The sequence below is a fragment of the Mauremys reevesii genome, linkage group 4 (genome assembly GCF_016161935.1).
Source record: "Mauremys reevesii isolate NIE-2019 linkage group 4, ASM1616193v1, whole genome shotgun sequence".
NCBI classification, from domain to species: domain Eukaryota; kingdom Metazoa; phylum Chordata; order Testudines; family Geoemydidae; genus Mauremys; species Mauremys reevesii.
This window is the reverse complement of record NC_052626.1, coordinates 51,830,944-51,843,204: the sequence shown is the minus strand read 5'-3', so window position 1 is coordinate 51,843,204 and position 12,261 is coordinate 51,830,944. Positions and strand designations below refer to the sequence as shown.

The following is a 12,261-nucleotide window of genomic DNA, read 5'->3' as shown; positions in this document are numbered from 1 at the left end:
ATTTGTAATAATTAGGTGAGCTGTAAGGCAGTGAAGAATCAAGCCCCAACTGTCCAGACATTTTTGGTGTGTAGCTGAGGCTGCCACTTGTTTCACCATTTCAGATTCACATAAATTGATTACATTAGTTGTCAGTTAACAAAAGGTGCTTAACGGACACCACCAGAAAGTTAAATCTTCTACCCACAGACCACTTCATTACAGAGTCTTTATGTTACAGATGGATCAGGGGATGGTATTTGGATCTTGTTTATATCTAGACAATGGTTCTTAGGTTAGATCTGGGACCAAATTGGGGTGATGGCTCTAAAGTAATGTAGTCTGCTTGTGTAAGATTTAGGCCCAACATGGTGGAAATCTCACAATGTCATCTCTTCTCATAACATTTCTACTCTTAGGCCACAATCCAACTCAGTGGGGAAACAAATGGAAAAACAGGCAGTTCTGGATTTTGTGGATGGAAGATACATAGTAATAGCATATAGTTTATAGTATCATAATATTAATTACTTGTACTTTATACATTTATATTATTTATGAATCATTCACAAATCCCTACAGCAATTTTAAGCTTATTTCCACTGCTAAGGCTGAAAGAGAGATATTTGTAAGTGATTGGTGCACCAAAGAAAGAAAGAAAGAAAGAAAGAAAGAAAGAAAGAAAGAATTCCTTGCAAAACTGGGGTGCCTGCATTTAAAAGTTTGTTCCTTGCTATTGTTTGGAAAGTTTTGTAAATGCTTAATACAGAAAATTGGGAGCCTAGTCTCCTTTCAATGTGCACATGAAAATCTCATTATGCATGTGTGTTAAGGTGTATATAAACTCATGTGATGTATTATGCAAATGAGTACAAGTATATCAGATCAGAAATAAAGTCTGACTATCTTAGATTAGTTACTGCTATACACCATTATTGAATGTAACTCTTCAATGTAAAATTTTAAAATATGTAAAAATAAGGTTGCATAATGACACTAAGTTCCAATTAATTTTTATGTAAAATTCTCAAATAGTCGTTCTAATGCTATTCATCAGTTCCAAAAGTATAAGTGAATTAGACCCATGTCTAAATAAGGATTACTCACAGCTATTTGTAGATACTAAAAAAAAGCCTGCACATTACAGCTAATCTTACTGACTAATACTTGCCAACAGTATTCATCAAGAGATTAAGAACAAATTCAGAAAGTAAAATTTAGGGGAAACGTAAAGCAATCCTGAATTATTTTTGAAGATTAATGTAAGTAAGAGAGGAGATAGATGTAGATAAGCAGTGATAAGAGAACAGAGAGCAAGATTACAAATGCAACATTTCAAAATACCTGCCCAGAAATCAGTCAATACAAACAATGCTTGATACGTGGAGTGGCCTGCAGGCCAAAAGAGACTGGCACTGTGACCAATGGCCTCCATCATTTTTGGTGTGGAGGCATACCTTACTGACTACAGGTTCCAAAGTGCACTGCTCCATCATTAACTGAAAAGCAGGTCACAAACCACACTTCTGTGTTATATTTCTTATAGAGAAACAGTGAAAGGCCTACTATGCTTTCAGTCCAGGCAGCTGTTGTTTTAGATTAAGGAAAACAACAGACAAAATATCCATGAGAAATAAAGCACACTGCATCTCACTCTATATGAGCTGCCATCTTGAATCCTCTCACAGTCTTGCCCTATAGCGCAGTGCTTCTCAAAGCCGGTCTGCTGCTTGTTCAGGGAAAGCCCCTGGTGGTCCGGGCCGGTTTGTTTACCTGCCATGTCTGCAGGTTTGACCGATCGCGACTCCCACTGGCCACGGTTCACTGCTCCAGGCCAATGGGGGCTGCGGGAAGTGGCACGGGCCGAGGGATGTGCTGGCCACCCTTCCCGCAGCCCCCGTTGGCCTGGAGTGGCAAACTGCGGCCAGTGGGAGCTGCGATCAGCTGAACCTGCGGACACGGCAGATAAACAAACCGGCTTGGACCTCCAGGAGCTTTCCCTGAACAAGCGGCGGCCCGACTTTGAGAAGCACTGCTCTAGCAAACCGACAGGCAGACTTATTACATTAAAGGTGCAGTACAGACAAAACAGAATCATAGCTAAATACCTCACATTCCACATAAATCTGCTTTATATTATGCAAAATTAGGTATGGCTCTCAAACCTCTTGGCAAATTGTCGTTACAGCTGTTACTTGGGCAAACCCTATTGGCCTGGAATGGCGAACCACAGCCAGTGGGAGCTGCAATCGGCTGAACCTACAGACGCTGCAGGTAAACAATCCATCATGGTCTGCCAGTGGATTTCCCTGATGGGCTGCGTGCCAAAGGATGCCGATCCCTGCTACAGGTAATGTTTCTGTTTGAGCCCACAGAGATATGTAGACAGAAAAGCTTCTCATATTCAGACAACAATGCATTCCCTCAACCCAGAAAAGTTTAATACACATGGGAAACATGGACAGGCTTTTTTCTTCCATATGTTGCAGTCACAATAATACTTCTAAACACCCAGTGTAGTGGAATTTAGGTGGGTAGAGCAGGTGGTGAGAGAGAGGCCTCTGCCATTGCCCAAGTAAGAGTAAAGTAAACAAGGCCCAGATGCAAGAGCCCTCAACAAGCCAAAATGCCACTTCACAACAGCGCAAAGCCCCCTCTTTCCAGGTGTGTTCATGGCACTCCTGGTTCTCCTCCCTGCCAATTCTTACATCTGTTCCCCGAGCCATAAGACGTAGCCCAGAAATCTCCAAGGATAGGCTTTCCCTTGGATCCAAATACTGTGTGTCCATGGCTCCCTTCTAGTCTTGCCTTAATCCACCCTTGACCTTTGCTACATATAAATCCAACTTTCCAAGAGAAGCCTACAAAAAGAGACCCTCAGAAATATTGCTGTTTTGTTTTCTTTCTTGCACACCCACTCTCTCAGTATGACAACACAATATTGCCTCACATCAAGGGGGAAACATAATTAGCATACATATATAAAGACACAACATGAATGGATTCTAAAGAAAAGGACTGTTTTAAATTATTCTCTCCTTTCATGTATCTTTTGCTTCTGGGATGAGTGAGCATGGCTACCAGAGGAAGCTAAAAAGGTAAGCAAATTACATTCGGTGCTCTGTAGTAGTGGTTCCCACACGTTCAGAATTTAAAGGTGAAAACACCTTTTATCAACATGTTATTTAAAAGAGTTGTTCACACCTAGTGTTAACAGCACTGATTGTAATTAATTAGGCCTACGTCAGTGTATGTATAATTCCTGTCTCCTTAAAATAAGAGTTTATAATTCTACATTTTATTGCACCAATTATGTAATATGATTTTTTTATAATAAATTTATTTAGAAGTACCAAATTATTTCAAAACACATTGAATATTCTTAATTTGAATCGTTACTGCTTATTTTCCAGTAAAAATTTGAAAATTTGAAATAATTGGAGTTTATTTTCCAGTGAAAATTTGAAATACATCAAAATGATTTGGTGTTTGAATTGTTCATATTTTAATTGAAAAACTGAAATTAAATATTTTGAGTTTCGCTTGTCTAAAAATTGGTTTATATTTAAGAACACTAAAATTTTCTTGCAAAAGTTTTCCTTTGGTCAAAATACCATTTTTCATCAAAAAAACATTTTAATGACAAAGTTAGACCAGTTCTATTATCCATACAATACGTTTATATCTTACCATCATTACCTTATTATCTTATTCACAAATTGAATATCTCCTTCAATGAGCGTTTGTCTCAGGTTACAAAGCTTATCTAATCTAGCATTTCCTACATCTATGGAGCAGCCATAGTTTTAGAAATTTATAGTTACCAATCTGGATTGATTCTCAAGCTGGCCAACATCAATGGAAGTTAAACTGTGGACAGTCAGAATGTAGCAGACTTGACACAGCAGTTCTGAATCCTCTTGGGAGCAAAAGCATCAAGTGTCTTCCTACCTAGCTGCCAACCCAGCCAGCTTCCCCATGAAAGATTTCTACAATGTAGTTACATGCTTTTGTTATCAAAGACTGTGGCAGACTGAAAGTGAAAAATGTGGCACAGCCTAAACCAAGTATCACAATAAATAACAGAGGGAAAGCAGTGATATTTGTAGTTTTTGAATTTTCTTATTTAAATCAGCAACCCTCTCCCGCTCCCCAATTTTGTTCATCTAGATGAAGCTGCTACAAAATTTCAAATGTAGTGCTTCATAGCACTACAAAAAGCACAAGCTTTGCTGCAGAAATTAGATCCAGACTGCCATGGTATACACAGGTCTCCTATTTTACTTATCTTAACCTTGTATTGTGACAAAGTCCCTCTTCTACCTTGGTGGGTCCTGCGCTTCTTGGTGGATTTGCTCACCTCAGTGATCTTCCCCTCTGGTGGAACCCACAGTCTGGATCAACTCCTCCTATGTTTGATCAGGAGTTGGGAGGTTTGGGGGGAACCCGGGCCCACCCTCTACTCCGGGTTCCAGCCCAGGGCCCTGTGGAATGCAGCTGTCTATAGTGCCTCTTATAACAGCTGCATGACAGCTACAATTCCCTGGGCTACTTCCCCATGGCCTCCTCCAAACACCTTCTTTATCCTCACCACAGGTCCTTCCTCCTGGTGTCTGATAATGCTTGATTGTATGATAATTCCTCAATCCTCCAGCAGCACACCCTCTCAGTCTCAGCTCCTTGTGCCTCGTGCTCCCAGCTCCTCACATGCACTTCTCTCCTTTGGCTCCTCCTGCTTGACTGGAGTGAGCTCCCCTTTTTATACCAGGTGCCCTGATTAGCCTGCCCTGATTGGCTGCAAGTGCTCCAATCAATGTAGATCTCTCCGGTGCCTTCTAGAAAGTTCTTAATTGGCCCCAGGTGCCTTAATTACCCTGGAGCAACTGCCATTTTGGTTCCCATGGTACTAGGGATTTGCTTAGCCTGGGGCTAACATACCTGTTCCTGAGTACTTTCCTGTAGGCATCCGGCCTTGCTCCATCACAGTATATAATCACCAACACTGGCTTGCAAATACAGTTACCAGATTTCCATTTCATCTGTTACTGGCTCTTTCAGGAAAAACTCTCTGAGATTTTCATTGATTACCGGTCACTTCTCCAAAAACCCAAACCTTTCATTGTTCAGAACTCAGAGAAGTTACTAGATTAGAATCCTTTGTTTTTCCAGACTAGAGGTGGTAACCTTTAGTGTTTTTGTGCTTCCACACTGGCAAATGCATAGCTATTTACAGTAAACTGCAACATACCCTGGGAGCTAAGTGTTGTCTCAGTTGACCGCTGAGAATGAGCTGCAAGATAATAAGAGGAGGAGGACTGGAAGTTTACAGTGTTGTTCTCTCCACTGACTTTTTATGATAAAAAAAATAAGCATAAACAATTTGAAGGAAGAAGAGAAAGTCAGACTAGAAAAGAAAAAGAACAGGATATTGTGTCACACAGAAACAATGCAAATCATGTACTCTTGTATTATTTGCCTATTTTTATAAGTTTAATTTTATAATCATATGACACTGTAGTGGTACACAAACATACTTGTATATTAAGATATGCACATCACACACACAGAGAAAACAAATTCCATCATATCTATTTTCCATCGTATTTTCTATCTGAAGTCATACTTTAATAGCCTAGAGTGATGGTCAGGGAAATGTGAATAAATGATTTTCCTAACACTATGTAGGGTTTGTCCACACATAAAATGTGGCAGCGGTGCTGCTGTAGCCCTTCAGTAAATACTCTACCTATGCCAACAGGAGGGATTCTCCCATTGGCATAGGTACTCCATCTCCAAGAGTGGTGGTAGCTAGGGTGATGGTAGAATTCTCCTGTTGACCTACTGTTGTGTACGCCAGGGGTTAGATTGATTTAACTGTGTTGCTCAGGGCTGTGGATTTTTCTCACCTCTGAGCAATGTCGTTTTACCAACATAATTTTCTAGTATAGACCAAGCCTACAAATTGGGTGAAATCCTGGCCTTATTGAAGTCAATAGGAGTTTTGCCATTGACTTCAATGGAGCCAGAATTTCACCCACTTTGCAGAGCAAAATCCAAAAAATGCTTAGCAGCCAGGTGTCATCCCTGATCCATATTATCATACTGCAATTATCTTAGATGACATTGTAACTCAGATAGCAGTGTGGATAAATGCAGTAGCTGTGGATAAGTATGACCCCTATGTTTATTCCTTGTGATAGGCATACACCCTTCTCCCCATTGTTGTATTAATTTAGATGGAATATATGGGCCCAAGAGTCAAAGATGTTAACTTGATTCTGTCATAACCAAACATTAAATAAATAGTGTTAAACAAGGTTTGGTATATGGATAGTGTGCAGTCGGGTGGGGCAAATGGTGCCAGTGTAAATGAAAGTTGGTTGAGTGTCATGTACTACTGTAACATGCACTAATTGATTTATTGATGTGCCCCCTATGACTTGAAGTGGTTGTGACATTTGATTAATTTCAATCTGTTATATCATGTTTTTTCTAAATTGTTAAGTAAAGGTGTTTGAACTTCAATCTAAGTATATTGGCTGTATAGAGTTTACAGTTGGTACTTCTGTATTAAACCCATTGCATAGATTAGCTCAGTTTTATTCCTGAACACTCCCAAGGTATGCCTGTGTGTGTGTTCACAGGGCTAAGCCAAGTGGATGCACCAAGATTAATTTTCTTATAAGTAAAAGTAGAGGGTAGATGGAGGATTTCCACTATCCAACATCACCACTAGGATGCTCAGGATCTCCTTTATTGTTGACATCAGGCAGCCTGGCACACAGGTGAGTGTTGCCTGCTCCCAAGTAACTCTGGAAGGAAAGCAGAGTCACGTATACAAGCAAATAGTAAAGTAAAACTATGTGTGGGCTGATGATCCCATTCTGCCTACTGCAGGGCTGTTACACCTTCTTCAGAAGCACTGGGTGCTAGCCACTGTCCAAGACCGGATACTGGACTAGATGGACCTTTGATCTGATCCAGTCCCTAAGCTGTTCCTAAACTGCCAGAATCTGGTACTGGACAACAGAAGATGGGTTATTCAATAAATTGTCTTGTTCTGTGCATTCCCGCTGAAGCATCTGGCACTGGCCACTATCAGAAGACAGGATACTGGGCTAGATGGACCATTGGTCTGACCCAGTATGGCAGTTCTTATGTTCAGTCTGGCAAGTTCTATGTTCCTAATGTGGATGTCATCACAGAAATTGAAGATGCAAGGTCCAGACTAGATGAACTCTTTGTTAGAAGAGTTTTCCATCTCAAGATGGAAGAAAGTTATATACTAGAAGAATTCATTGAAGTTTAATAAAACTGGTTGCATTAAGGGCACAAGTTTAAACACTTTGGCAATTACTGAACATAGGGCAAATTCCATTTGCCTTGATAAACTAGGTTCAGTAGTAGTGAACTCCCATTGGGCAGGTATGGACCAGTCTGTCTCTACATCCCTTCCCTCAAGCTTTCCCCCATTCTAGGATGGAAATACTCTTCCATTGGTTTGTTCTTGGTACTCCTAATTTAAAGTTCTCAATCAGAACTGAGCAAACACTCACCAGTCTTTGCAAAATTAGTACAGCATATACATAAATGAAGAGGGGTGGCAGAAAGGGGAAACTTTCAAAAGTTCAATTCACACCCACTGTGCAATTAAATGTAAATTGTATGCTCTTGTGCCCCAGACTGCTCTGTGGTATCTCCATTGCTATAATCCCAGGAAGCGACAAAGAGTCCTGTGGCACCTTATAGACTAACAGACGTATTGGAGCATAAGCTTTCATGGGTGAATACCCACTTCATCAGTTGCATGTAGTGGAAGTTTCCAGAGGCAGGTATAAATATGCAGGCAAGAATCAGTCTAGAGATAACAAGGTTAGTTCAATCAGGGAGGATGAGGCCCTCTTCTAGCAGTTGAGGTGTGAACACCAAGGGAGGAGAAACTGCTTTTGTAGTTGGCTAGCCATTCACGTTTTTTGTTTAATCCTGAGCTGATGGTGTCAAATTTGCAAATGAACTGAAACTCACCAGTTTCTCTTTGAAGTCTGGTCCTGAAGTTTTTTTGCTGCAGGATGGCTACCTTTAGATCTGCTGTTGTGTGTCCAGGTAGATTGAACTGTTCTCCTACAGGTTTTTGTATATTGCGGTTCCTAATGTCTGGCTTGTGTCCATTTATCCTTTTACGTAGGGACTGTCCAGTTTGGCCCATGTACATAGCAGAAGGGCATTGCTGGCACATGATGGACATGCAGGTGAATGAACCAGTGATGTTGTGGCTGATCTGGTTAGGTCCTGTGATGGTGTCGCTGGTGTAGATATGTGGGCAGAGTTGGCATCGAGGTTTGTTGCATGGATTGGTTCCTGAGTTAGAGTTACTATGGTGCGGTGTGTGGTTGCTGGTGAGAATATGTTTAAGGTTGGTGGGTTGTCTACTGTGGGCGAGGACTAGCCTGCCTCCCAAGGCCTGTAAAAGCAATGGATCATTGTCCAGGATGGGTTGTAGATCCCAGGAAGGTTCCACTCAGGGACAGCCAGTTGAATTTCTGGCTCAAGAGCTAAGATTCAAACTAGAGAAGATGGGCCACATGAGCTTTCTGAACAAGTGCTTTGCATGGCTTCTTTGGTCACACTTTTAAGTCTCCATTGGCTAAATGCAGAACCCTCAGAGGAATCACCTCCAGGCAGATGTTCAGCCATTGGGGGACTCTGCCAGACAGTATGCTGGCAGACAGTCATAACCTGAAGCTAAATCAAGCCCTCAGTGCTTGTGATACTTTCCACTGTCCCCAAAGAAACAGGAAAAATATAACAAAATGGGGGGGAAATCCCTTACCCCACAATATTCTTACTCTGTGATACTTCATTAAGTGCTGTCTCCCTGGCCTAATCAACCATAAAAGTTAATATTTCTCTCTCCTACCTTCAGTGGAGTTTACTTTACTCCTATTACTACCACTCTCTTACCCTCTGCCTCCCTTTAATCCAGCCATGGAGATCAAGCAAACATCATTTATGGATAACAGCAGCCAGCAAGAGACACAATATTGGGTAAAACAGCACATGCTGCTATACTACCACCAACTTACCACTTTAGCTTTGGCCCCTCATAAGAAGGTTAAACAAAGTCTATCGTGTACAGATACTCAGTGTGCATATTAGTTATGTTTGTGCATGTGAGGAGAGGGGCCTAGGATTTATCATTTCAAATACTTGTGCTTGTGTGTGTTTGCCTTGGTCAGAGGCTTTTCTAATGTTTCAAGGAGCATTTTATTAAGCTAAAATACACAAACTCTTACCTTCTCATTGTAGTTTATGTTCTGGATGTTGGAAATACCATATGAAAACCAGATCTTATAGTATTTTGGCTTCAGAAATGGTTATCTGAGGCATTAAAATGGTAGTGAAATATAAATACAAATATAATCATTTATTTGGAGTTATCCTGAATTGTGAATTTGGCCTTTGAGTTTCCTGTTTAACCCAAATGCAGAGCCCTAGGGTGGAGTTGAGTCTATGACAGGTACAATGACTGGTTGGGTCTGAAGGTCCATACGAGGGTTAATATATTTATTTTCACACCATGGACCTAAGTCTCCACACCGTTGTACAAGTTTAACATCTGTAAAACTCCACTAAGGGTACATCTACACTGCAGCCAGGGGTGTGATTTGCAGCTCATGTAGATGTATCTGCGTTAGCTGTACATAGCAGTGAGTATGTGATGATGCAGGCTGCCATATGACCACCTGGACCTGTACTTGCTCATACAACCTGTGTCATTAAGATTGCAATGATATTTTTAGCAAGTTAGCTAGAGCACAGCTAGCACTGGTTTATCTACATGAGCTGCAAATCGCATCTGCAGCTGCAGTGTAGACATACCATAAGTCACAGGCACAAAACTGTTGTAGAATCAGACCCAAGATATTTTCTTGAAATATTCATATCCAGCTGGAGATTTAATTCCTACTCCTTGACCAAGAAAAACTTCTGTGCTTTTATTCTCTAGTTTTTGATGTGTTTACCATCTGTTCAAATTAGTGGTTAGCATTAAGAGATTGGTTGTGCCTTTTCCACATCTCCCTGACACACAGCACTCCAATAAAACACAGAAATCAGTGGAAGGGCAGAGGATAGCCCAGTAGCAGATAAATTCAGTGAATATTTAATTGATGCCATTTCCTGTGCCTCAACTTCAATATAATGTTTAACATGTGAAACGAGGATGATTTGGTAGATATATCAAATCTTCATCTGTTTGGCACTAGTGGAAATTGTCCACCCGGCTATATTTTCCTGCCTATTTTTGCTGCTGATATGAAACGTAAAAAGATCGAGATTACACAAGTCATTCAAGGAGCTGGAATTTCTTAGTGTATTAAATGAAATGGCATAAAGGATGATGCAGCATCTGTAAAGCGAATGCATAAATTGGATGATAAGCATTTGAAGTAATCTAATTTCCTCAGTATTGTAGAGTTTTGTTTAATCTGATTTTAGACTAGTATATAGACACTGTAAACTGATTTGAGAACAGTAGGCTGCAGTCACTTGATGTTTTCCTTTGGCTTAAATGCTGCAATTCTTTGGCACAACCACCATTTATAAAATAGATCTAGATATTCACAGAGAAACAGTCTCTCCTTACGCTTCACACATAGATAGAAAAGGTTTTGAGCAGAGGACTGAATCTTGTTCCAGCACAGTATAATAAAAACTTTTGAAAGTAAAGCTTCACTTGCTGCCAGACCCACTGTTTTAAGCATCACAGGTCCCCAGACAAAATCTCTTAAGCACATTCAACCATATTCTAGTTGCATAGGAGTTTTGGACACAGCCAGAAAAATACTAATCCTGACCACTGTGTGAATACATTACCTTTCTAGCAGGTGTTTTATCAGATGTTCTGTAATCAGTCCTGGAACTGGTTGCCAAAAAAATTCTTTCATCTGTATGAGGATTTGTACAGTACTTTTATACATGGAGCCCACATCTGACTTCACACGAGTAAGAGGAATTTGTAATTTCTTGGCTCCATAAACATTTTACTAGAACTATGTGCATTGATCTCTGTTGATCTATTACAACTTAGGTGGAAAATTGGAGGTACAGCTCTGGTAAGAAAAAGGTATATTCAACTTTGCAGAATAATCCTATAGGAGAAAAAATTCGTACAAATAGCACTCACTTATAATACAAGATTGTGTTTTAATTCCAAGACTTTTGTTTCAAAATACAAAACAGTGCATGCTGTAGTCAAAGTCAAAGTAATGATAAAGTAATTCACTAAGCAATTTCTAAAAGGTGAAATTCAATGATATTGCTGTTGTCAGGCCAGGTGTTAAAATATTATTGGGTGTTAAATTAATTCTCACCCTGTTAACACTTGTCTGAATTGTAACAGCTGCTAAACATTGTTCCAGAAGAGCAAACTATGGCTATACAAAAAACAGATGCCTAATCAATAGGACCAATAGAACTATATGAAAAAAATGAAGAAAGCACTGTAGGGCAAGTGAGTCCCTGTGGAATGTCTCAACTTAATGAAAACATTGTTTTCATATATCCACGTAGAGTACAATGACTGAAGATGCAAAACAAATGGTCTTTCTTCTTTTATTTCTGGTTTAATACATTTGTCTGGAAGTCCAAACAGCTTTATTATTAGAGACAGCACATCTAAACACTGGATGCTGTTCCAGGAAGAAGGACTACTAAACAGACATGGGGTCCACCTATCAAGGAAGGGGAAGAGCATATTTGGCTACAGATTGGCTAACCTAGTGAGGAGGGCTTTAAACTAGGTTCAATGGGAGCAGGTGACCAAAGCCCACAGGTAAGTCACAAACATGGAGACCTGGGAGAAAGGTCAGAATCTGAGGGGAGCACGGGCTGTTATAGCAGAAATAAGGGAGAGACAAGACAGAATGGGGCGGGGGGAATCAAATCAGTATCTTAGATGTCTGTATACTAATGCGAGAAGTATATGGAATAAGCAGGAAGAACGCAAAATGCTAGTAAATAAACACAACTATGACATAGCTGGCTTTACGGAGATTTGGTGGGATAATACGCATGACTGGAATATTGGTATAGAAAGGTACAGCTTGCTCAGGAAAGACAGGCAGGGAAAAAAGAGAGGAGGTGTTGCCTTATATATTAAAATGTATACACTTGGACTGAGGTTGAGATAGATATAAGAGACAGACTTGTTGAAAGTCTCTGGGTAAGGATAAAAGGGGTGAAAAACAAGGGTGATGTCATGGCAGGGGTCTACTACAGACC

At 40.3% G+C, this 12,261-nt stretch overlaps 1 long non-coding RNA gene across 3 annotated transcripts in view; it reads left to right on the top strand.

The window, feature by feature from the left end:
* The window catches only part of LOC120404440, a 173,900-nt gene that overhangs the window by 74,387 nt on the left and 87,252 nt on the right, over positions 1-12,261 (top strand). For 2 of the 3 annotated variants that reach the window (XR_005597986.1, XR_005597984.1), the window contains exon 2: positions 2,168-2,329. This is a non-coding gene — a long non-coding RNA (uncharacterized LOC120404440). Of the gene's footprint in view, positions 1-2,167; positions 3,078-12,261 lie in introns of all 3 variants that reach the window. The other variant, XR_005597985.1, reaches the window with a different exon arrangement.